This window comes from Aptenodytes forsteri, unplaced genomic scaffold (assembly GCF_000699145.1).
Source record: "Aptenodytes forsteri isolate BGI_AS27 unplaced genomic scaffold, ASM69914v1 Scaffold2, whole genome shotgun sequence".
NCBI classification, from domain to species: Eukaryota; Metazoa; Chordata; class Aves; order Sphenisciformes; family Spheniscidae; genus Aptenodytes; species Aptenodytes forsteri.
In genome coordinates this window covers 7,416,240-7,441,528 of record NW_008795695.1, presented here as the reverse complement: position 1 = coordinate 7,441,528, position 25,289 = coordinate 7,416,240, and positions in this window count along the sequence as shown.

Sequence of the window (25,289 nt, the reverse complement as noted above, 5' to 3'; positions counted from 1 at the left end):
TCCCGCTGGGCACGACACGGCCCCCCAGGGAGGGGGACGACCAGGGTCAGCGGTGGGGACGCAGGCGCCCGCAGCCCGGCACTTGCCCCCATTCGGCACCAGCGGTCATTGTTGCTTCCCACTGACCAGCTGCCTGCGATCCCCCGACCGAAAGCAAAACGGGTAACACAGCCCCCATTCAGTGGAGATTAAATGCCTGAAATGAGCCACACCTCTGAACAATTGCTTCCTCCAGGAGGACCAGCATTCAATAGCCAGGGAGCCCATTGATCCCCGCCATAAAGGAGGTGGGGGCCCGCAGGAACAAGGTTTCACGCCACCCCTCGCACCAGCTCTCCGAGCCTGCCTCCTCCAACTGCCCACTTCACCCACGTCGCCCCTCGGTCGCGTTCGCCTCCCCAGAGGCAGGCAGCAGTCTTAAAAAACTCTCATATTCATCCCGCAAGGCATCGTATTCCTCGCTGATCGCATTAGGACCATCATCTTACAACTCTCCCTCTCTGACAATTAGTTACTATCATTCACACTGTGCAATCAGCTGTTAAATCCTCATTTATGTTAATTTGAATGTGAATGTGCTGCTCAGCAAAATGTTAGATTGCCATGTTTACAAATATACTACAGGTATTTAGAAATTTAGATGATACAAAACATACTGCTTAAGCTACTTGTGATGCCAGTTTAAATAACTTAAGCCTATTTATCAGTTATTTAGCGATTCTTTGCACATACTACTGTTTTTCTTCATGCCACCCCTTGTCACACAAGCAAAAACATGCTTGCTTTTTTAAAAAACACATATATAATCTAATAACTGGTAATCTCAGTGATAGAATTTAATTACATGCAACCCCTATATAGGTAGCACGATTTAACCAAAACACATCTTTCTAATCCGTGAAAGCGTCTTTAAAATTGGTGCATTTAGAAATAAAGAGGAAAATAACCTCTTTGGCTTAGCACTAGTAGAAGCTCTATCTTAGAGAATGTAATATGTCCAGGTGAAGTGATTTTCCCAAAGCTATTACAGTATAATAAGCTCAAGAATTAGTTTCAAGTTAAAGTTTATCTCATTATGTGCTCTGACCTGTATGCATCTCACACTTCCCATCAAAAGCTGATTTCTTCTAATGATTTTTCTTCAATGCAGTCGGCAGGGTTAGGCCACTTAGCTGCATGAAACCTGCCTCTGATGCAGAAACTCTTCCCCCGGTCCTTGCTGGCGGTGAGTTCAGAGGAGGTCCCACCTTCCACCGCATGGAAAGCAGGTGGGCTCTCCTCTGGGTAAACCACCGCCTTTTCATCTGGAGCACAGAGGTCAAGGCCACCCTGATTTCCTGGCTGAGGGATTTTGGTGGGTCCAGCTGTCCAAGCACACCCATGCTTATATCACACCAAAACCTGAAGAGGGATGAGACCAACCTGCTTGTAATCCTCTCTTTGGGAAAACAAGTTTTATTGAATTAATGAGGAGAAGGAATTGCATCTCACTCTAGAAACCCTGTTAACTTTTAATAGAGCTGTGGGTTACTTAGCAGGTCCTACACAGTGATTGCACACTGGCTGCTTCTGCTTCCCTTTGTCCCTGGATAAACAGAGAACAGTAAGTCCCAGCCTTGCCATTGATTTTGATCGCTGAATGAATCATCACAGCAGCAGCGTTAGTCTTGCCCTGGCACCCTGAAATCACGGGTGCTACGTGCCACTACTGATCCTCCATCCCCAAAGGCATCCTGAAGCCTCTACCCCTGAGAAGGTGGCAATAGCTGTAATTCCCATAGGCTGCTGCCTGAAACAGAAGTGTTTTTGAAGTCAAAGGAAACTGCATGCTTGCAGTTTTGGGGGTGGCTGTGAGGTAACATAGGCGCTGTTCACAGCAATACGTGTGTAAGGATGGCAAGACATTGCAGACAGCACAGGAGGTTTAGTTGCCAAACACATAGCACTGTGTCTTACCTCTCTTCTACCTGAAGTGCATCTCAGCTAGAAGAAAAGGAAGCAACTTAAAAAGAAGATGCTGAGCATGAGAATAGCACGTGAGGAGTTGAATCAGGCAACACATTCAATGGACCAAGCATGTGGTCCTGAGGCACAGCAGCTTTGCAGGACCTGCAGGCGAGCACGGTGGGAAGCGCTATGACAGTACCAGTGGAGCAGATGCTGCCTTGCTGGAGCTGCGGACGCTGCAGTAGCCCGCAGCATCTGCAGCTGGCTTGCGTGCCTGCAGCATCCACAACTCCAGCAAGGCAGCATCCACTCCGCCAGTTCTCTGGTGCTGAGGAAGCCCCACGGCTGCTGCAGCAAATTTTACCCCAGTGGATGTGGAGCAACAGCAGGGTGCATTCATAGAGGGGTAGTTCGTTCTGTTGGTCTCTGCCACCATTTGGAGGGGGGGTGTTTCTTTTTTTGCCTGCAAAACAGAGAAAAATAAAGTCAGGTCATTCTTGTGGTGTCTTTTGATTGAGTGATGTAGGGAAGTTTGGGCTCCCCTGGAGCTGTAGGCACCTGTGAAGGGTGAAAGCTTCCTGCAGGCTCAGGTGTCCATACGCACCTCCAGGGTTCCTTTGCAGATGCCAGCGTCTGCAGAAAGGACCCAGGCCCTGCAAAGGAGAGGCACGACATAGCAGAGAGTTGCCATACACGGGAATAAGGGGGGTGAAGATAAGAAAAACCTCAGGACTTCAGTCCAGAGTCCTCTGAAGCAGGACAGGGGATGGTGGGAGCCATGTGGGCAGCATGGGACCCATGCTCTTGGGTTAGGAGTTTTCCCCCCAGCCAACCTTTTTTTGCGTTTGCAAACTGGTCCACAGTGTGAGTCCTTTCTAAAATTGAGAATAATCTGTCGCTTGCTCCCAGAAGCTGGGATCATCCCATGCCTGAGCCATCAGGAGGGCAAAGGCAGCTGGAGGACAAGTGACTGCACCGTCGGGAGCAGTGATGCAGGTAAAGGCTGCCATCATCTGCTGTCTCCATCCTTCTTGGCCCCAGCCCCAAGGTAAATAAAACCAGCAGTAGTCTCTACAATTATTCACCTCATTAGCAGGTTGCGTTTCAGTCCTGTCTCTGGAGGTGCCCGTGAAGTGCTAAGACCCTCCAGTGACTAACAGAGCATGAAACATGCAGATTGCCCGCTGCCTGTACAACCACCTCCGAATCCATGGGTCAGACTGAAGAGGCATCCTACTTCTATAATACGAGGCGGCTTCGATTTTTAATATTTTGAATGTATTTCATGCCCTCTTGGCCAAGTCCCCTTTCATTTCTCCTTAGCGAGAGCTGTGATTGCCAGGTGACCATGACAAATAAAGTTACTTTCCGTCAGAGAATTCCTCCACCAGATTCTCAGCCCAATAATTGGCACTTTTTGTGAAAGTGCTGGAAAAAAAAAATGTGTTATGTTTATTCAAAAGTAGAGCTGTCTCCAAGGTAAAAAAATAACTTTTTTTAAAGACAAAAAGTCAGTCATTCAGACAATCTTCAAAGTGCTCGACTTAATCCACAGGGGACTCGATTTTGCTTTTCTCAGTGCAGATTTCTTCCCCCCTCGTTCACACACCTTGAGACAAAGGCTATAGTTAAGGCGGCGAAGGGGGAGGGAAGAGGGGTTTTTTTGTGCGGGATGCGTAGCAAATTTATTCTAGAGACCGCCTGAAATAGGCTTCAGAAAATGGATAGAGTGTCTTCTGGAAGAAAAGGCCCCTAAGTAAACTCCACCGCCATTCAGAAGATTTGCTCCGGCACTTAACAAGTGGAGCGGGAAGAAAGAAAAATCTGTTGTCAGGTTTGGGGTGTTTATCAGCTACCCTCTAGACACTTGACCTGATGCTGGGGACCCCCTAATCCGCTGATCTGCATGCGGCAAGCCTTGCAGGATTCAGGCCCACGACTGCTGCTGCAATGGGCTGGAGCACTTGTCCTAATGCGCTGATCCCGCGGCACATTGTGTGCCACTCACCTTCTCCCGCCTCCCGCCTCCCCCCACGCCGCTCCCCCCAAATTTAATTCTACTCACAAATTGTGAAATAAGTTGTTTGGGCTGGATTTGTCGAGTGAATTGTCCTCCTAATGAAACAGTCTGGTCATTATACAGTTGTCGAAGGAAGATTTAGCTCTCCCATACCCCAAGACCCATGCAGGTTAACGTTTTGCGACGGACGGTTGACAAAGGAATGAATAGCCCAACGCTGTCAAATCAGGCTTACAAACAGCTTGGCATACAAACAGTTACTGCTTGTGTGCATGTGGATTTAGGGTCCCCGCTCTCTTAATGGCACAGATTTGTAAGTACAAATCGCTCAGTCTTCAAACTGTTTGCAAAGGGAAGAAAATGACCAAAAATTAGTTTGTTTTAGGAGTTGTTTCCTCCCCTCTCCACCATTAAAAAAGAAAAAGAAACGGTGGATCAGGGAAGCACCTACTCCTACATTTGGCAAAGGGCAACATACTTGGGCAACCTGGTTTTGCCAGAAGCCCCTGAGCTGCTTCTCCCCTTTTTCTTTCCAAAGCAGCAGACAGCCTGATCAAATTCATTCTCAAATCTGGGGATTTGCAGCATTCGTTTAAATGATTTTTAATACCTGCTGATTAAAACTGTTGGCAATATTTTTTCCATTTTTAATTGCATTAATCATTAGCTATAATTATTTAGATTTATTAACTCTTTTGTTCAGCAGCTATGCCTGAACTAGATGAAAACAGTTTGATTTACATAAGGTAGGGTGACTTATTCTGCCTAATGAATTGAACTAAGCAGAAATCCCAGAGTGAGAGTAGACTGTGGAAAATTTTTACCAGGTGATTTATCACCAGAGGGACAATTTAAATCTGGATCAGTTTTATTAAATCTGCCAGGCATTTATTAAAGCTGGAGCAGGAATAATAGCTGTCTGCACTATCACATAATGACCATCATTCTGCAAAGCCCCGAAATAGCCAGCCGAATATGGTTTTCAAGTAACAAACAAGGATAATCTCAGGACGTGTTTGAAATAACTTGTGAGCGCCGGCCTCATCCAACATGCATTTCGCTCGCGAGAACATGGGTTTAAAAACCCCCTTCCCCGCAAAAGTGCAGCGGCAGGGCTGGGGGTTACGCTTGGATTCCCCACCATGGCTCCTTACTCCCTCAAAATTTGGAGGAACTGAAAGCCGGCGATGTGCGGGGATGAGCCGGTCCCTTGGCTGCTCCCCATCGGACGTCCCCCGGGGATGACCCCGCAGATGTAGTGCGGTCCCCTCACATCGTGTTATGGGGGTGTTACTGTGACTACGTGGGACAACGGGGACAGCCGTTTTCCAACAGCCCTGGGAAATTGCTGTGAAAGCCATAGGGGCTTCGGTACAAAACCTCTGCCACGTCCTCGTTACCCCGATAGCTGAGGCTGGAGGTTGCGGTGCTCAGCCACGCTCTCACGAGACCTGTATTGGTGTGGGATTTCAGAACTATTGGCAAGATTTTTCCCTTTGACAAGAGTCTTATTTGCAGTGGATGTGATTTTCCTCATTAGAAACAAGGGCAGGAGGGATGTGATTCTCCCCTCTCCTGCTCGCGGGGCCATTCATCCTGCCGGGCAGCCACTGCCCCACTCTGCAGGGCACCGAAGATGGCAAAGGGATCTCTTCAGCTGGGACAACAGCCTCTGCTTTTACGGGAGAGTGATAAGGCAGGGGGATGCGTGGTGTACGCTGCAAGCCCGTGTGCCTCTGGGTCAGCCAGAACCTTTTTTTCAGGTGACAAGGATTTTTTGGTTTGTTTTTTCAAACCAGTCTGAGGATGCTGAGATAGTGGTGCGGCTAACAGCAGGCCTCCTGCAGCCTGGGTCTGGATTCACATGGCATATCTCCCACTGCATCCATCGGGGAGCTGCCAGGTTGCTCTGCCAAGGTTCCCGGCCAGCCTGAAGCTGTGGGGCTGCCATGGTCTTGCAGCTGAAGCTCGAGCCTGTAAGCCGTGCTCAGCCACACGGCGCCTAACTGGGCGTCTCTGGAGTCTGTTAACAGGGCAAAATCATCCTCCTCTGGAGAAGCTGGTCTCCCTCTTCCCTGATTATAGAGGGGGCCTGGAGAACGCCTTCAGGCTGGGCACCTAGCTCAGACGGATGAAGGGAGGTGAAGGAAATCTCATGCCCTGACGTATCCTGAGGTGGCTGCAAAGATCTGGGTTACAGCTGCTGCTGCTGCAGCTCCGGCAGAGGACAGAGACAAGCAAGTCTGTGCCCGAATCCCCCAAAATGGAGAAAGCACCTGGTGGTTCCCCAGCTCCCACCCAGCAGGAGGAAGGACACAGAGCTGTACCTCTGGTAGCATCTGCAGCCCTGCTCTCCCAGCTCTTGCCCGCCTGGCCACGTCCCTGAGCCTGGAGCCAGCCCACCGCCAGACATCACTCATTTGAAAGTTGACATGGGTGTATCCAGACTGCACAGCTGTGATTGCAGGGTAGAGGCACCCCAAAGTGCCTGGTCCCCAAAGGACCAGCCATGTGGTGAGACACAGGGACCTAGATGGAAGGGTAGAGGAGGTGGAGATGGGAGTGTCCGAAATGAATACAGCAAAAAGAGAAAAGACTGGAAAAAAGTTTACTGATGCCCTTTGGTGAAAAGCTGGAGGTGTGGGGAACTGCTGGAGTTTGCAGTGGGGTAGGAAAGGAGCTTTTGCATTTTGGAGAGGACAGAAGACAGCATCTGCATGGATGTCTGATAGCGGAACTACAGATTTAGTGGAGTTGTAGTACTGTTTTTTATGAAAGTATTTTAATAAAATGATAGTGTTATTGACAATTACCAATCTATTGAAAAATAAAGAGGAATGCATTTGGTGAAAGTATCACCAAAAAGTTCTGTGCCCCCACTTTTTCAAATCTTCAGTGGCAGTTGCAGTTACGCAGAATTTCTGAGAATCAGAGCGTAGCGTGTGAAATTGTCCTCCCTGACAATGAGCCCTCCCTTCCCCAGCTTGTAGGCCCTTCAGAAAACACAGGACTGAGAGGCTTGCCAGCTGACAGCGCACAGCTCGGCCTTCGGACACCTGGTCATCGTTTAACATACTGTGGAGGGTAGAAGTTACGCGTGTCCCAGCTTTTGTAGAGACACTGAAGGGCAAATAACATTGTGTAGCGGGTTTTTTTGCCTAGTATCACATCAACGAGAGAAGGCCAAGTTCGCTTTGTGTATGAGAAGGAACGGGGCACCAAAGCAGCCTGGTAACACGGAGTCACCGCAACGTTTTGGAACAATTTTCCATGCCAGCGTTGTTGAGTCTTTCATCTTTTAGTTTAGAGCATTGACATCTTCTTGACATAAATTACCTTCTTATTTGTAGGCTCGCCGAGATCGCTAGGCATCACTACCAGCATATGAACTGTTTATGCGCTGTACTGTTAAAACAGTTGTGAACTGTGTTGCCATTCAAAATGGAAGGACAATACAGCCCAGTCTGGCTATTTTACGTTTATTAGCATGAGGAAGAAGGGAAAATAGGAATTTTTATTCAGCTGCAGCTAAAGGTCCACACACAGGAGTTCAACAGGAAGATTTTAAAATTCAAAACATAAGAATAAGCGGCACTTCATTGCAGAGTTGAAAGATAATTGTGTAATTAACTGTATGAGGTCAATAATGCCAGAGCTGGATGCTTCTGACAGATAGGGATAATCAATTCAGCGTCTGTATGAAAGGCTCAGAGGTAGCAATGCAAAAATAACATGGCACAAATGTTTCAGTGTTATAATGAACACCAGACAAATCATTATTGACTTTTTTTTTTTTTTACTTATTTTAAGTGCTAGCACACAAGTATCTTCTTTGATCAAATGTTTCTTTAGAATTTTGCTTTAAGTAAGTTCAGTATCTGTCCCGATCTAAGCAAGGACATTAATTTAGAAATGTAGCAAAGTTTTCTCCTTGCAGTTTCAGTGTCTGCACAGGTAACCGCCATGAAAATTTTCAGCAGTGATGCCCCGTCCCTGTTTGCTGCAGAGGGGAAGGGGTCCATCTGAGCTCTCCTCATGTTGGTAGGCATCCAGACTTGCGTGCATCAAAAGTCATTTAAAAATCTGGCCTTGCATGCGCACGGCCGTGGCTCTGGAGGCAGAACGAGCCCTGGGCAGGGATCGGCAATCACAAATTCAGGAGGAAATTAAAAAAAAGCCTACTTAGGTTTTCCTGTGTAATCAGGCTGAGCTTCAGCAGGCACGGCCAGCGTGCCAGGTATTACAGCCCCTTACGTAAAGGCAGACATGTGGACTGGAAGCACTGCCAGCCTTCGCCCGGGCTTGGTATTTACCATTCAATGTTGTGACTTGCTTGTACTCACCCCGTTAAGCTATTGTCGCAGCGGGGGGATCCTTTCACAGCCTAAACCGTGTCCTAAAAGCCTCCTGGGAGTATGCTAATGAATGACGCGAAGCAACACTGCAGTCCATGCCTGTGCTGTCCCCTGCCCCTGCCGAAGCAGCGCGGGCTCGGTCACCTCACATCAAGTAGGTGTGAACCGCCATGGGGTGAGTGGGGACAGTGACCGCAGTGACGTGGTGACACCAGGGGAAAACAAAGTCCTTTCTTTCCCCACAGTTAAAGCTTGATGTCACAGGTCCATGTGTCCCACATCCTCCATGTGTCTTCTGTGCCCTGGAGAAGTGGGAGAGGAGCAGCCTTGCCACCAGAGCAAGTGGAGGATGGCACCTCACAAGGCATCCCCTCCACCTGCAGCACCGCGATTTGGCCATTAAAACAAACCTCGGCCTGCAAAACAATTCAACTTCAAGTGATTAAAAGGATTAATTTGGTGATGCTGCAATCAGAGCGAGAGCACGTGATTCATTATTCATCAATTACGGGTCTCATCCACACACGGCTGATTAGGGTGCATCATTGCCTCAAATTAAGCACGAAAAAGATGTTTTAAAGCAACCATATGGTTCTACTTCAGAAGCAGTTAGCTTACAAATTGAGCGCATTGACTAGTCATAACTATTGATGAATGAGGGAAGAGTGCACCAAATTTATTTAGAGAGTTCCCCCTCCACTTGTGCTGGTTTTTTTTTAATGTGATCTAATGAATAAGCAGAGTCAGCTTTAATTGCCGACTCGCTCTCAGATGAAAAAGAGAGCCTCCAAAACACCCTTTTCCTCCTCCCTCCCTGCATCACTCGCTGGAAAAAAAGGCCAGGGCAGATGATTTTTTCCCCCTGGACTGAAGACAAAACCTTGGCTTGTCTTTTCCTTTACCCCATGGTGCAAAGTCGAATTTAACCATCGCGCCGCGCCCAAGCACGAATGAGGCTTTACACACTTGTCAAGGAGAGAGAGATGGTTTTTCTGGCTGCGGCGGGGGTGGCTATAGGGGGCTGGAGGGGTGCGGAGGGATGCACCGACATGCTCTTCTGGGTGACGGGAGGGGTTGTGCAGAGCTGCCACCTGCAATGGCCTTGCAGCTAAAAGAGGAGGCAGGGGATGGAAATGGCAGCACACAAACAGCTTCTTGGTGGAGAGGGTGGCCGGTGCGATTGCTGTGGTAGGACAGTCGGTGTGTCCGGCAGTTATGTCAAGAGAGATGATTGTACTGGCTCAGGAGAGCCCAGAGCTTCCCTCTTGCAGGTCCACATGAATATGTTTGTAATCTGGGGGACACCACTCACAACCAGCTCAAGTCAAAGGAGATTCCTGCTGGCTTCACCAGGTGCTGGATCAGGCCCTTAACCACCAATATAGCCAAGGGGGAGTGCCAAAATATGAGAGATGAGGCTCCTACCCAGCTTTCTAATCTCAGACTACCAGGGTCAGAGGTGGTTTTCAAATTATAAATACTAATACTTTCCTTCTTTTTACAATAGTTTGCTATTTTCCGTAAAATTATAACCTGTTATTCTTCCTAAGGAACAATATAAATAAATGAGGAGAGTCATTCTGACTGTCAGTTTTTAGGACAGAGACTTCATATTTGTTTGTACCCAGCTGAAGAAAACAGCAGGAACTCTGTTTGCAGGCGTTTCCCCCTCTTGCTTTGACGATTTAGTGTGCATTGCCAGGCTGCTCTGGGGCTGCAGTCACCCACCTAGAACCCAGGGCCATGTAAATGCAGTGTGGACAGAAAATGACACTCCATGTCAAGTTAATGTATAGTCAGACATATACTAAAAAGGTAAAAAACCTCACCCTTAAAATAAAGCCTTTTGTAATTTTTGAAACAAACTGTAGTGACGTGATATTTGATATTTGTTTGGATTTTGCTTTATGGAAGTTGCCAACATTTCAACTTTTTGTTCTTGTTCAGAACTGGAAAATTATTTCAATTGGTGGCAATTCTTGAGGTTTGGGTGAACTGCAATACATCCAGGTCTACTTCAGCTCAGTGGCTTTGTGCCCTGGTTGTTTAATTACTAATGCAGATTCTCTGATTGTTTTCTCTCTTTTTTCTTTTTTCTTTTTAAATCAAGGCATGTCCGGCAGCCAGGAATTTATCTGTGCTAGAAATATTTCTTTATGGGATACCCATGAGCAGAGTAGGAACCAGAATCCTTCAACAGTAGGCAAATATTTTTGTCATATCTGTGTGAAACTCAGACTTATGTTGGTTTTGCAAATCAGAGTGGATCACATTTTCCTATGCGATTTTCATTTCTTTTTGAATCCACAGTATACACTGCAATTAATTGCTTCCTCCTGAAGCTTTAAATAAAAGGTGGTTTCAAATAAAAAATGGAATCCGTTAAATTTAATTAATTTCTCATTGCAGCTGGCCTGGTAAAGGGGCACCTACTAATTGAGAGCAGTTTCTAAACTGTAGATTAGTGAGACTAATCTGGTTGGTGCAGGGAAAGGCATTAATATTTTTCCCTTGTACACGAGCGCTGTGGAAATTGCCACGTGTAAAACTTACTTCAGTAATTTTACGTGAAAGCAGAGTTTGAGGAGAGGGTCTTGCTGATGGCTCCCCGGCCTGGTCCCTCTGACCATCCCATGCAACGGGTACAGCGCAGGTGGCAGTGGGGGAGCTCAGCGGGAAACCCTCCAAGAGGGAAAAAGCCCCCTGTTTTGGCATCCTCGTCCGTCCCCTGGGATCGCCAGTGATGCTCAGTCCTGCTGGGGACTGGTTTTGTAACACGGCTTCTTGATCTCTGGGAGTTAATGTTCAGCCACCAACCTCGTTTTCACCAGACTACCAATTTTGGAGCCCGCTTGCCGCCCCTACCAGACAAAACAATGTGAAAAAGGAGTGTAGCTATCTCTGTCGCTCCATGTTCCCCTTTCACAGGCAGTCGGATCTCCTCCTTACCCTGGTAAGCTCCGTCTGGGAACCAGCTCGGCGAGGAAGGAGTTTGCTCAGCCAGATGATTGGACACCAGCGGCTTCGGCGCTCCAAGCTCTTCCAAAATCACCTGGGTCCCTCTGCGGCTTTGTATTGCTAAGGGTAGCTGTGGGGAGGGTAATATATTGAATTCATGGTATCAGGGACTGTTTTTTCATTCGGTGCTCCGGTTGGGAAGACAAAGATATTAAATGAAGAAAGAAAATGGTAAGTTTAGGACAGCATCAAAATACGTACAAGTTTAGGACAGCAACAATACAACGAGTTTTAAATGTAACACGGCCAACTTGCTCCGATATGAGAATCCCTAATCATTTGAATTTCCCCACTTTTATGGCTTGATTTTGCAACCTTGTCACTAATAATGGTGATATTATCTCATTCCCTTGTTTTCATTTTATTGGTGAAGGGAAATAGGAGAAAGGCTGGTGAGGAAAAGATATTAAACCACTTTCATAGCATGTCTTTCTTTGGTATATCTTTCAGCCTTTACATCATTAAACTGTTACGGGAATTTTTAAGCTACCTATCAACACATACACACCACTGCAAACTGTGCATCTTTCTCCATTCTGGTTTAAACAATCTGGAGCTTTGTAAGTATGAAATATTTTTCCCTCGATCTTGTATTGCTTCACAAGTAAGGGAAATAAAAATAAGCAAGGCTGATCATAACCGTGATTCTGCATGCAGCATTGCCATCCGAACGTAAAGGAAAACTCTCCCCTCGTTTGCATAACTCAAAGAAGTCTTAGGCAGGCTTTCTTTAAGGTTTCCCAAAATGGCCTCTTCCAGCTGAGATCAAACAGGAAGCTTTAGCACAAAAGAATTTCTCTGAAAAGCTACTCAACAGGAAAGGGGGATCAGAGTGGAAACTACGTCATTAGTTACTACTGTGTTTCCTACCAGCAACTGGATAATAAAAATACAGGACTGACTTTTTTTTGCAGGCATCGCTCCACGACCTCCAGTCTGTGCTGGTGCCCATAACAAACAGAAAGGCAGAAAAGGTCTTCTGTATTTTCCTTCTTCTTAAAATACATGATTAGAAAGGGTTTGGCTTTTAGCTTTCAGTTCTTTTTACGAGTGTTTAAACACTCCAAAGCTCCTTGAATAAAACTGGCAAGATAGGGCAGGAAGCTTTAATCTTCTCCAGGCCGGCCACTGGAGGGGGAGCAGCATACTGAGCTGGTCAGGAGTGTGAGGTTGGGATAGAGGGTGGTTAAAGAAGTCAAGACAAGAATGCAGAAGAAAACTGACGAAGGACTAAATTTATCTGCTCCTTTCTCTCCTCCTCCTCCAAAGGGCGCAATCTGGCTCACTCTCCCTTTTTTGTTTAATCATTTGGGATGGGGAGGGAAATAGATGGCCTGATGGCATCTGAAATAGATGGTCATCCTCCAACAGCTGTAATGAATAAAAAAGCTTGTTATTTAAACACTAGTGTTCTTCAGCACTGTGCTTTGCTGCGGTTTTAAGTCACTCTTCATATGAAAATTGCTGAGAGTAGACTTTTTTGTGGGATCTGCTTTTAACTAGTGATGGAAAGGTAGTTTACTCCTACGAAATGCCTGCGGCCGAAGCAGCCGCTGAAGCAGTGTGGGACCTCCACATGGGTAAGCAAGGGCGGTAGGAGCCACCGTGGTGGGGAAAGCACGTCCCGTCCAGGGAGAAGAGTCCTCAGGCCACAAGTCAGTCTGCAGATCTGTGGGAGATGGGAAGAGCGTGTCAACGCTGGAAGGAAGCAAAATATCAGGCCAGGTCAGAAGTATCTGTGGTCTCTGCGGGATGTGCATATCCAGCTTTTCCTTCAGGAGTATGAGTGAGACTGATCAACTGCATCAGCTGATATTACAAAATTATGCTATGTATTAGAAATACGTCGATGCAGAAGGAGACATTGCTTCAAAAGCCAAAGTTACCAGGGCTGTTGGAAACAGTCGGGTGGGAAATGAGTGCAGTCATTTGGTCAACACAGACCAGCTGCTGAAAGCATGGGGACAACTGCTGCTGGGTCAGGCCCGGGCTTTTGAGGTGTTCTCCCGATTTATTCCTCTGGTTCCCGAGTCCTGTGCGGCTGTCTGCTGCTTGGGACATACAAGACTTTGTATGCTTGTGGAAAGATTCATCACAAAATATGCTGACATTTAGCATTTGTGAAACTAACAGAAACATGTCACAATTTGGGATAAGTATGTCAGCTACTGAAATTTGTTTTCAAACGAGGCAACTATTTTTTGAGTAGAATTAGTGTATTGAACAACTACTATGTTAATTGAATTCATTACAAACTTTGAAGGTAACTCTGGCTACACTTGAACGAAAGGTTTGCAGTGTCAAAAATCAAGGCTATTAGCCTATGTCAAACATCACTCCACAGCTTACACATAAAGTCGATGCTTTTGGTAAAACGCTGAACCTGCTGATGGTACTCGCAAGGAATATATTGTTTGCTTGACTACTTTTGAAATCAAATGGCGGCAGTTTGGAAAATTATGCCAGGTGATGAAACATACTTTTTTAATATTTTGAGTGATGATGCAAAATGCCTCTGGTATAATAATGGATTTACTCCTAGTTTGGGGATAAACCGTACCACTGATGCAGAGACACCTGAGCTGGTGCTAACGCTGAGTTAATCAGGGTCCAACAGGGATTACTGCTTTCCAGACAACTTGGATATTGGCATTGTATTCCTGCGGCCAGGCAAAGAGGGGAGCACCATGGAGAGACACCTGAATTAGTGCCACATGGTCAGCTCTGGTGGCAGCAGGGCTGCCAAGGAATCTCAGCTAATTAGTCCTTTTGGGCCAGAACTTGCTCTGTGTGGAGCTATTTTGCTAATTTGGGTACCGATTTGAACCACTTGTACCATATTCCTTAGAGCATCTCATCTTTCATTCAATGTTCAAAGTACATCTTCCTCGACTTGCTGCGATCATGAATGTTAGTAGAAACTGTACTTGAATATTTTAATTTAAAAGCAAAGTATTTTGCCAGTTGTATCGTGCCATGAAATGATCAGGCCTCGCTGTATTGTGAATGGACAAAATCACACTAAACATTACTGTTACCAAGCCATTAAAATAATGCAAAACTAATCTGAGTAATATCAACACGAAAAAACACAGTCAGTATGGAAATGGACATGTCCTTTGGGTATTAGTCATTTATACAGTCCCATTTTTCTTCCCTGAGTGGGTACGAGTCCTTAAGTTTCTCATCATATTCCCCAGCTTTTTTGCTCAGCAAATCCCACTCTTCAAGGCTCACCAACCCACTTTGCCCTGTCACCTCCCTCTCTCCCTCCCAAGGGCAGCTTCTCTGCCCGGGCAGATTGAGCATCAGCCTCTCGCACCGCCCTGTGCCCCTGCCCATCCACCCAAGCCCCATCTGTAACAGGGGCTTTTTGGAAGTGACGTGTCCTTTTGCTCTTTGGGGCAGCACGTCTCCCTACCTTGGAGGTGCTACCAGGGTAATAAGGAAACATCTTTCTTACATACAAAAGTCCAAAGGCTGGAAAGGACTGATGCAGAGAGAAACAATGCACGAAATGCCCATTTTACCAGAAGGCAATGTTTCTGTTAACAGACCCATGAAACCATATGAACTGTGTTTCATTTAGTTAGTCTTTACCCCGTCTCTGCTGGACCGTGACTAATCCTCTTTAGCCGAACAACTTCAAAGTCTTTGATTAGATACCCCTTGCAAGCATACAGCAGCTGCCTCTTTGCCTCCGGTTACCTGCTGGCAAAAGCTGCAAGAAAAGGTGTTATCGGCGAGTGTCTGATCCGACCCTTCAGGTCAGCCCTCAGGTTCCGCCCCCCGTCACAGGACGCTGCTCCCCAGCAGGCAAATGCCCGGGCTGACCAGGTCCGAGTTACGGAAGCTGACCTCTCGTCGTCTCATCTGGGAGGGAGCAGGGGGCGAGGTGGGAGGGCAAAAGCAGCAGGTCAAACCCTGCAAACCTCTCGCTCCCACATCAGCAGCCCCCGCAGTGCTGATTCCAGGAGAGGACGTACAGCAACGTGTGCATCCCGTGGAAGTGCTGCATGACAATTTATATGCATTTATGTATTGAGAGACTGAAAAACGTCACTGTGCTGGGACTGAATTCTGTGATACAGAGGAATCCGTTTAGAGGTTAATTTTATAACAGTCAAGGATTAGAGTTCCTCACGTGCAATTATGCTCGGCTCTCGTAGGACACCCATGGTAGTTATACGTGCTGGGCCAGAGCAACGTTAGTTCTGGATCTCTGCTTTTCAGTATGGTGTTCAACCTCTAGTTCTCTCAGCCTGGAAATAGTGTTCACTACAAACCTCACTGCGATACAGCCTCTCCTTACACCAGAAAAATACACAAAACTGCAGCAGCACATAGTCTACTGCCCCAGGAAAATGTATCTTCCACCAGTGAAACTCCAGCCCCAAACAGTGCCTGGTAACACCTCGTTTTGTACTTGTTCAACTGATAAGAAAAATAAGAAAGCCTACATCAGAGAAAAGATCTTTTTTTTCTTTAAGACTTTGATATCGTTGCTACTACTACTCAGCTGTATTTATAGGGATGGATGTCTCTCGGCTGTCCTTTCGGTTCTCCCTTACCAGTCTGTATAAGTAAACAACAGCAATGCACATCAGGCAGGATCCGACAGTAGCTCTAAAACAACATAAAATCTCTATGTATATAACTATTTTTTGAGTTCCCTAGTTAGGTTTCATTTTACTATTTCTAATATTATGTGGAGGCCAGAGTATTAATGAGACGTCAGGAATCAGTTACTGCTTAACCATAAAAACCTCAAGGTGATGGCTCCAGAGCTGGTATACCCACAGCACGTGCCTTGTTTTGCAGCACTTCTGACAAACATGCCTTGCTGGATGTGCCAGATTTACACACCTGGGAATAAAAATCCCTGTGCGAGGCAAGTAATCCCACGTCAGCCGTTTCCTGGCAGTCTGACGCGGGGTGAAAACCAGCCTCTACTCCAAACACTTGGTGCTGTGAAGGCACGCACTAAACAATAACAGATGATAACAATCAGAATATTTTGTCTTCTTATGCAAAGATTCATTACAAATTGACTTGCTCCTAGGGGTGAGTAGTTTTGGGGACAACAAGAGACCTGACCGAGATCTCCAGTTGACTCATCTTCACCCTTGTTTGGGCTTGAAGCATTTCTTTTCCTTCTGCTTTTCTAAAAAGAGGGGAGAAAGCAAGGGTGGGAGAGGGGACAAGCGGGACACTTGTAGCGTTTGGGTCTCTGCAGTACAGCCTCTTCTAAAAGAAGGGGACCAGCAGGAGGGATCTCAGGTAGGGAAAAGCCCAAGGGATGGACTGGGGTGTTTCCTCCAGGGGAGAAAGGAAGCCTCCACCTCAAGCTAAGAGCAATTTGCTGCCCAGACTGCCAAGGCGCTTCAGTTTCTGCTTAGTGTGTGTGGTCAGTAGCAGGCAGAATTTCATGACAGGTTTCTGCCTTCAGGACTGTGCAATATTTGCTCCCTACCGTTTTGCAAAGGACAAGTCAATATTTGTTACAATTTACATTTAAGATTCAATTAAAATTTCCCAAAATCTAAGAAATAAAGCACATAAAATGCTTCTGTGGAAAGAAGGTTATCTGTCTTTGGGAATAATATGCCCCATCTCTCTCCTCTTCTCCAGCATCCCCCACAGCTCTAGTATTTGAATTTCCAGGCATGAAGTGATTTATCCTTACAACATACCTGTGAAACAGAGAAACGCTGGCAAACCCATTCTGAAGGGCAGGGAAGGCAGCAAGATGTGCAAGAGTTAGATTTACCGCACAGCATCCTCGATATGTGGGGCACGCTTTGTGCACCCCAATCCACCACAGTCAACTTCATCCCGCCGGTGGTAGCACTGCACCCCCTGTGGGCTGGGGTCCATGGAGGTAAGACAGTTTATATCTCCGCATTTTTCCATTAACTGTTTGCAGCCATGCTCTTACCCTGGTAACCCATGGGGGAAGGAAGGAAGCTTTCTGCTCCCTCAGAGAAGGGACATTTGTTTCCATTTACTGCTGAGTAATAGCCCACGTGCAAACAAATTGCCATGAAGTAGCTGTTGTACTGCACGTTAGTGGCCCAGGTTGATTTACAGCAAATTGTCCATCTGCCAATATCTCTAGAATAGACCCCTACCTCCAGGCTGTAATATTCATGTCTAGTTAGCGCAGCACTTCTGAATTTAGGAGCTGAGACCACACTTGAAATACAATGTCGTTCAGCAGTTAAATCACAAAAAGCGCTCGCTCTGTAAATAGTGGCATTATCAGAAAAGTTCGGGGCTGCTGATTTAGTACTAGCTGGAGCTCAGTTCCCTGTAGAGGATCAAAAAAGGGGATTTCCACAAAAAAAATTAAAAAAAAAAATTGGTAGAAAAAAAGAAACCAAACCTCACAGCCAAACTTTTTGCTTTGGTCTAGATAGAAGTGTTTTGTTCTGGTTTTAGGTACTTTGGTTTTAGAAAATAAAACAGAAGTAAATTTAATAAAAGAAATGCCTAAGTAATACACATCCGCAATCTCCCATTATAAACGATAAACGCTTCTGGCTCTTTTTCCCAGAGAGTTCACAACTGGGTAAGCCTGGCATAAGCTTATGACATTTAGTGAATGTCCTAAATGTGCATTTTTTTCTTTTCATTCACTCCGTCTTGGGAAGTTCTAGAACTAGATAATTATTTGTCGCATTTATATACTCCAACAGCGGTTCCTGCAAGCACCATGCAGAATCGCTGCTCTGCCCCAGCGCCCTGGCTGCCACGCAGGTCTGTGGCAAATGCCTCAGGGTCCCGGGTATGCTTCAAGCACAGTGTTCAGAAACCAGCACGTCATTAGTTTTACGGCATCTTGCATACTTTCACGCCGGAGTGACAAGGGGAGAAACACTGACCGTAGCATTTCATAACCTGAAGACGAGCGCGAGGGAGGTGCAGCGAGATTCGTACGGGAGTATTTGGGGAACCATCTGGGATTCTCCGAGGCGGGTAGGGACGGCTGATCCCTGCGACGCTGGCTGTGAACCAATCCTGCTCACGTTTCACAGCAGAAGAATGGGAACTAACTGCTAATGTTCAGTTTCGCCCGAAAAATAATCAAGTGTCAATCACCGGCTGAATATAAGAGAGCTGGTGGCAGCAGGGAGGTTGCTCTTCCTACCATATGTCTTTTCTCCTGCTTTGGATCCACGGTGGCATTTGTGAAGTGTCAGTACTCGATTCTTTCCATTACCTGGTTTTAATTAACCCCCTAAAGCCCCTTTGTGCGGCTGGTGATATCAGCTGGGGCTGTGAATAGAAGCCACCCCTGTCAAAAAATTTTGGAACAAGCTCCTCTTGAATGGGCCCAATGAGCCGGGGGGCTGTTTCCTCCTTAATCCCACATTTAATAGCACGAGTTGGAGACAATAGGCAGCTTCTCCAGCTTTTTGCGGCTTGATTCCGTTTGACATATCCAGCCCTCTTTTGTCCCCCCGGCGAGGACACGCCACCTCCGCGTGCTCTGCACGGGACGCCCTCCCCGAGTGTCACCGAGATGAAACGGCCCCGGGCAGCCTCTGCCTCCGGACCTGCGCTGCCGGCTCCATCGCTGCCCACAAAGCTGCCTACCGGCAGGGAAGGCTCTGGCCAGCAGAGCAAAAAAACCTGGATACCGCCAGTTTTGGTTGGTCTTTTTTTTTTCCTTATATTCCTATAAGGATGTGTTTCCATCAAAGAAGTCAAGGATTATAAGATTTCTCCATGGCAACATGCTATTATAAATGCAAATGTAAAACTGGAAAAGGGGGAAGCCTTTATTTCTCATAATTAGATGACAAAAGGGTATAACATTGCAATTTCCCATATACTTTGAAACTGGAAAAATCATCCTCTCCCCTGTCATCTTTTTTTCTGGAGAGCTATTTTTCTTCAAAAAGAGCTTTTGGCTGGAGACTGTGGAAGAAAGAAAATTTTTTAATTTCATTTTTATTCTATTTGAGTGGTGAGACTGACACTTCACCTGAACAGTGGCTAGATCTGACTGGCTGCTGCTGCTGTTTTGGGCAGGCATTTGCTATCCAAAAGGATGAGTAAAAGATCAGTGTGATGATCAGTCTGGGAGCCACATTTTAAATCAGGAGACTTCACAAGCAGAAGCTGTTCAGCCTGTGACCTTTCATTTGTATTTACAGCACCCGAGCTGATCACATGTTCGTTAGATATTTCTTCAAATGCCTGCTGCATGTAGAATAAGTGGACTAATTAGGTTTAGTTTTGAAAAAGAAAAGTCCTAGCACGTGTATAGTTGGCTAAGCGTAAAACTCTGAGCAGCACATTGTACAGAGAACACCTGTTAGCATCTTTTTTTTACTTGTCCGTCAGTATTTATCTTCTTCACTTATGCAAAAAAACTTTAAAGAGTAAAACAAAAACAAGCAATGGCCAGCCTCAGTGTCAGATTACTCCTACCTCAGGAAGAGAAGTTTGAATTATAGCATATACTAATCCAATCTGCTTTTCACATAAAAGAAAAAAAAAACCCAAACAAAACACTATAAAGGCACTGGCCTAGTGCTGCCCCAAATTTCCACGTGTAAACAGCAACGTAAACAGGGATTCCACTTTTGGATGGTGCACTTAGGGCTCTCTTAAACAGATCTTGTTTTCACAGTAACGAGTCTTTCCAGGAAATCACAATGTCTTTGGACTGGTTACCAAAGATGAAAACAAAAATTAGTAATAACTCCTCTAATTTGTCTGTATACCATCCAATCAGACTTTTCCCCTCAGCTATTCATACAGCCCTTTTTCAAGGTCCCTTTAAAAATAAATTTCTTTAATGATGCCTGCAAACTCTCATCCTGCCCTCCGAGGATTTTTTGCTAATTTGATGAAGACCACACACGTAAAATCAAATGCTTTTGTCATTTGTTTCTCATTGTACCCACTTTCTAAAAGAAAGCATCGCCTGCGTTGTCTGATCATAAACATTGGAGTTCGCAATCTGGCACCTTTCCAAATGTTCATTTTTCAGGGTAGCATTTTAGATAATTGTTGCGCTTCATGGTAACTATCAATTATATGACTCGCTGGAAGCACTAGCACACTTTTCTGTGTCCTGATATACCTTATGGTCTATTATTGGACTGGCTTTAAATCTCTTCGTGGTTTTAGTCCTCACCAACTCAAGTAAAGCAGGATTTCATCCTGTGACTTTATCACTTGTAAGAATATCCAGTGGTAAAACAAGTTGTCTTGAAAGTGGTATTATTAAAAGCCGCATCAATTGGTATACATCATCAAGAGTTATTAAGCCTTATTCCAATGGCGTATAGAAATACCGTATGGTACGTACTTCCAGCCACACGAGTATGGCTTGTGATCTCAGTTCTCAAGCCAAGCAGTTCTAATAACTATTTCTAGCACAAGCAAATGCAGAAGCATCACCCGTCTAGGTGCCAGAGGCCAAATCCTTCAGGGCTGTGACATCCATTAACTCAACACCTAACCCTTAGACGCCTGGGTCCTGACATAAAATCCCCACGGCTCAGCTAGGCACCCAAGCTTCCTAGGCGCTGAAGGAGGTTTGGGTTGGGGACGGGATGCGATTCACCGCACCAAGCCAGCCAGTAACATGTGCTGAAAAGGTATGTCTGAAACACAAGCTTCGTGCACTTGACTCGAGCAATCCCATATGTATTTGCACCGTGCCAAAACAGACTGTCCTGCCACTTGCATGTTGGCCAGCTTAATTGTATCACATAAACCCTGGACCACATTATTCCTGTTCTCCTTCCTTCAGTGTTGTCACTATAAGGCAACTCAACCACATCAATGCCTTCAACTCCCTCCTGACCTGACTGACCAAGGACACAGCTGCCGTTAGGCAGACAGCGCCCTTGTTGCCAAAGAAGGGGCTCACTTCACGGTCATTGGTACCTGCTGTCTGCAGAGGGTCAAATATTGTCTGCAGGCCCCTCAAATACTTATTTGTCTCCCCTTTCTCTTTTTCCTTTGCTGTCCTTGAGCTCCTGCAATGCCTAGGACGCCTCACTAGCCTTAAGACTAGACCGTAAGATATACTTCATCCCAAGAGAAAAGTAGCTGTTTGCCTTATGATGATGGATCCCATTCCCTAAGCTCTTCTCTCACCCTCTGTAATGCCCCTGACATCCCTGTGAAATCTCCCCATTGGTGCCCCATTGCCCAGGCATCGTTTTGCCGGAGAGGCCAGAAGTGCTGGTGAGGGGAAATCCAAGTGCAGAGCCCCCAAGGGAGCTTAGCCATGGCAGACACTCAGGAAGATTCAACCAGAAAAGGATAAGACAATGAAATATGTGGTCAATAATGGTCTCAAACCATAAGGATCCCAAAAGTCTGCAGGCATCACAATATGAAATTAAATAGATTTCTCATGATTTCAGAGAAATAACTTCAGATGTGCTTAGGGCCAGTATACCATCTCATAGCAAAATAACTATCAGGACAGTAAACTTAAGCTAAAGGAGTCATCTTTAAACAGACAGCTTGCCAAGTAAAAATGTAAGGCGCTGTTGCCTCTCAAAAGATGACAATCTAAGATAATATAAACCAACCTAAAGAGATTTATATGAATACAGTTATGTATATACTTCCTAGGAAATAATTTGAAAGAATGAACAAATTTGAACACCATCCTAACTACAATTTCTCACATCTCTTCCCAAATCCTCACAATTCACTGTTTTTGAGACAATCCCTATTACTGTGTTGGGATCTGTCCCTGCCAAGTAAATAGGAAAAAGATGAGATTTCATCCTAGAAAGGAAAAAAGTCTTCAAAAAACCATGAAATTAATCCAAAGGAATGAAATGGAAAAGTTGTTTTCATATTAATAACTGAGCTGATGAAGTCTGTATGAAGTTCAAAGAATTAATATGACATTAGAGCAGCAACAGCATTAGGAGTCATGTGTGTCTCCACACTTGACTCCAGTAATGTAATAAAGTCAGTATCACGTTTAGTCTTGAGATTTTTTTCAGGGCTTTTTAGTGATTTTACTCTCGACAGGCTGCGTGAATAAAATCCCATGTTTGTAAAATATTTGTATTCATTTACTGTGGTTTCTTAATTCTGTAAAATGAATTGTTCTCCAGAATTGGTCAGCTGTTGCCCTCTGACTTACAGGAGTAAAGCACAGAGGTGAGGTCCTTTAGCTAGGAAGCTTCCTGCTCTCTGAAGATCCACCTGCTCCATGAAACATTAGTTTTCACATCCTCAGTCTGTATTTGAGCACCTCATTTTTTGTCCTGGGTGGATTTGTACCAGAAGCCTCGTAGGCAGGAGGGTTATCAGGAGTGCTGAGGGGAGAGCTAGCCTGCTGATCGGATTTGTTATTTAGCTGGGTATCAATGCTGGAAGCACATTTTGGGATCCAATAAACAGTAATAGACATGAGTCTAGTACTCTAAGTGTGTAAAAATGGTCACATCCAGGAAAAATGACACTTAAACTAAGAACAAGCTTCAAGCCTTTGCCTCCAGTGTTCGCCGCTGGGTATGTCATAGGAGCAGACAGAGGTCGGAGGAGATGAAGCTTGCCAGAGGCTCCGCTTCACTGAATGTTGCGCACCTCTTTCCTCTGCCTGCTCTTTCAAAGCCTGATTACACAAAGTTAACGAAAGCCCTCTTGCCTTCTGTAAAAGGATAAGGATTAAGTGGAAGTTTGCTGGTACCGAGTTCATTCAGCCACGCTCGCCTCACCTGATACAGAGCCCTGAATGATGTCTGAACAAATTGTTCGGTAGGACTGCGATATTAAAAGCTCTACTCTAAGGCTTCTTTCCTTCATTTTGCATAAGGAGCTATCATTTTCACCGGATGGTACCTTGTTTTGTGATGGTCAGTGAATATGGGAAAAGCAATTAATCTGGAGGATCCTAAGTAGGGACATTTTACACAGGAAACAAGAGGCACTTCTCCTCAGCAAGAAATAAATGTCCTCTATTTAAACGCCATTCCTACCTTGGGTAATGAGATAAAGGTGTGACACAAAGGGAAGGACACATTCTAGAAATCCTGCATGATACTTGGTGCAAGTGTACTGCATCAACATTTAAAAATGATTAGATGCTGATCATCAGTAAAGATACAATTGCTTCCAGTGTTCCACTTCAAACACAGAAATGTACTAAAAGGAAACTCAGAGCATCAGTAATGAGATTTATTACTCTAGAGGTGAACTTGGGGCACTTTAGGAAAACTGAGAAAGGATGAGCAGAGATGGCCTCAAAAAACTGGTAGATAAGTGTATGTAAGAGCGACACAGTTTTGGTCTTTAAGCCTGTTTTTGATCAGATTTTTTTGTAAGGGATTTTAATGGCAATGAAAACTATTTGCTTTCTACTAGCATCACTGCCTCTGAGGGGCCATGAATTTTCCCATGAGCATATGATCAAAATGCAGTCAGGAATATCTTGCTCTTGCTTAAGCCAACTTCTTAACTCCCACTGAAACCGCTGAGTCTTAAGCACCTTCTGCCTTGTTTTCCTGAGCAAGACGTAACACCCTTCCATTGCATCTTTAATATAAATCCTGCTTTTATTTTCATTCCCTGTTACTTTCGAGCATACAAACCAAGCCAGCATCTTCCCTGAACCAGGCTCTTAGGAGAGTAATTACAAAGGCTCAGGCAGGGAGACAGGTAACAGCATTCCCTCCCTCCATCCCCCCCATAAAAATTACCTTTGCCCAGACCTAATATGTAAGCTCTCCCCAGCTTCACAAACCTCCCTGTTTCTTGGGAAAAAAAAAAGGAGAGAGGAGGGAAGGAAAAAATACGTGATCAGCAGTGCAGCCTAATCGTCAACGTGATGCGCACCCCAGGCGGTTTGAAACAGGGATTCGCTCAGAGTACCGAGGTCCCGCCAGCTGCTCTGCCCTCGGCTGTGGGAATGGCAGCTGGGCACCTGGAGAGGGGTATCGCCCAGGAACCTCTCGCAGCATTTAGCTCAAAATAGGCACATCTAATCCCAGGCAAGGCACCCCTGCCAGTGCTGGGACAGCCACAGATGCCAGTCGCTCAGTAGCCTGGGCCCAAAGCTCCCAGGAATGCATCGGCAGCGGTTACCCCCGGTGCCCCTGCCCTGTTCCCCCCACGCCCAGGTCCCGCTCCCTCCATGCCCAGGGAGGCTCCGGCGAGGATCTGCCCCGAGGGAGGCCAGCAGTCGCCCTGGGCTCCCCGAGTATCCGTTCTCATTGACACAGGCCCCTCCGGTGCCTCCCGGTTTGTGACGACAAAGAGCTGTGCCCCAGACCCGCCCGCGGCAGGGAACCGGAGCCGCCTGGGGACAGCAGCGAGGGCTGAAGGGAAATCCCAACCACAGCCAGGACGAAGAAAACTCAAGCCATCTCCGGTTTCCCCCCAGCCATCTGTGTCCCCTCCTGGCCAGGGGGGACGAGCTGGAGGAGAGCAGCGATGCTTGCTCCGTGCTGCTGGGGGTCTTCCTCCCGCGTGGGAGCTGCTTGAGCCGGCGTGGCGCCTGGCACGGGGCAGGTGTGCCACGAAGTCATGTCCTCCACAGCCCGCGGTGTGAGCAGAAGAAGAAGTTGCTGCATTGCGAATGATCCAGCAACGCTGCTGCCCGAGATTCACCGCCTCAAATCGCTCATTAAGTTGGAGAGATGAAGTCTGTAACATAACCTGATCAAAACCTGATCAAGGGAGCTGACCCTTCCCTTCGGCCAGGAAGGTCGGGTTTGCGACAGAAAACGCTGGGGTGGGGAGAGGGGCTGCAGGTCGTTATCGCAACGCCGCCCCGGTCCCACTCCTGCTGCAGCGCCCGGGGCAGGGGCGTTTTACGGCTCAAGAAGCCGGGCCCCCCGCCTGTCGGCAACGGGCGCGCGGGCGCTGCGGGGCCGGCCGCGTCCCCGGGCCGCCGCCCGCGGGGGGGGCAACACCACCCCGGGGGCGGGGCCGCCGCCGGCGGGAGACACCACCCC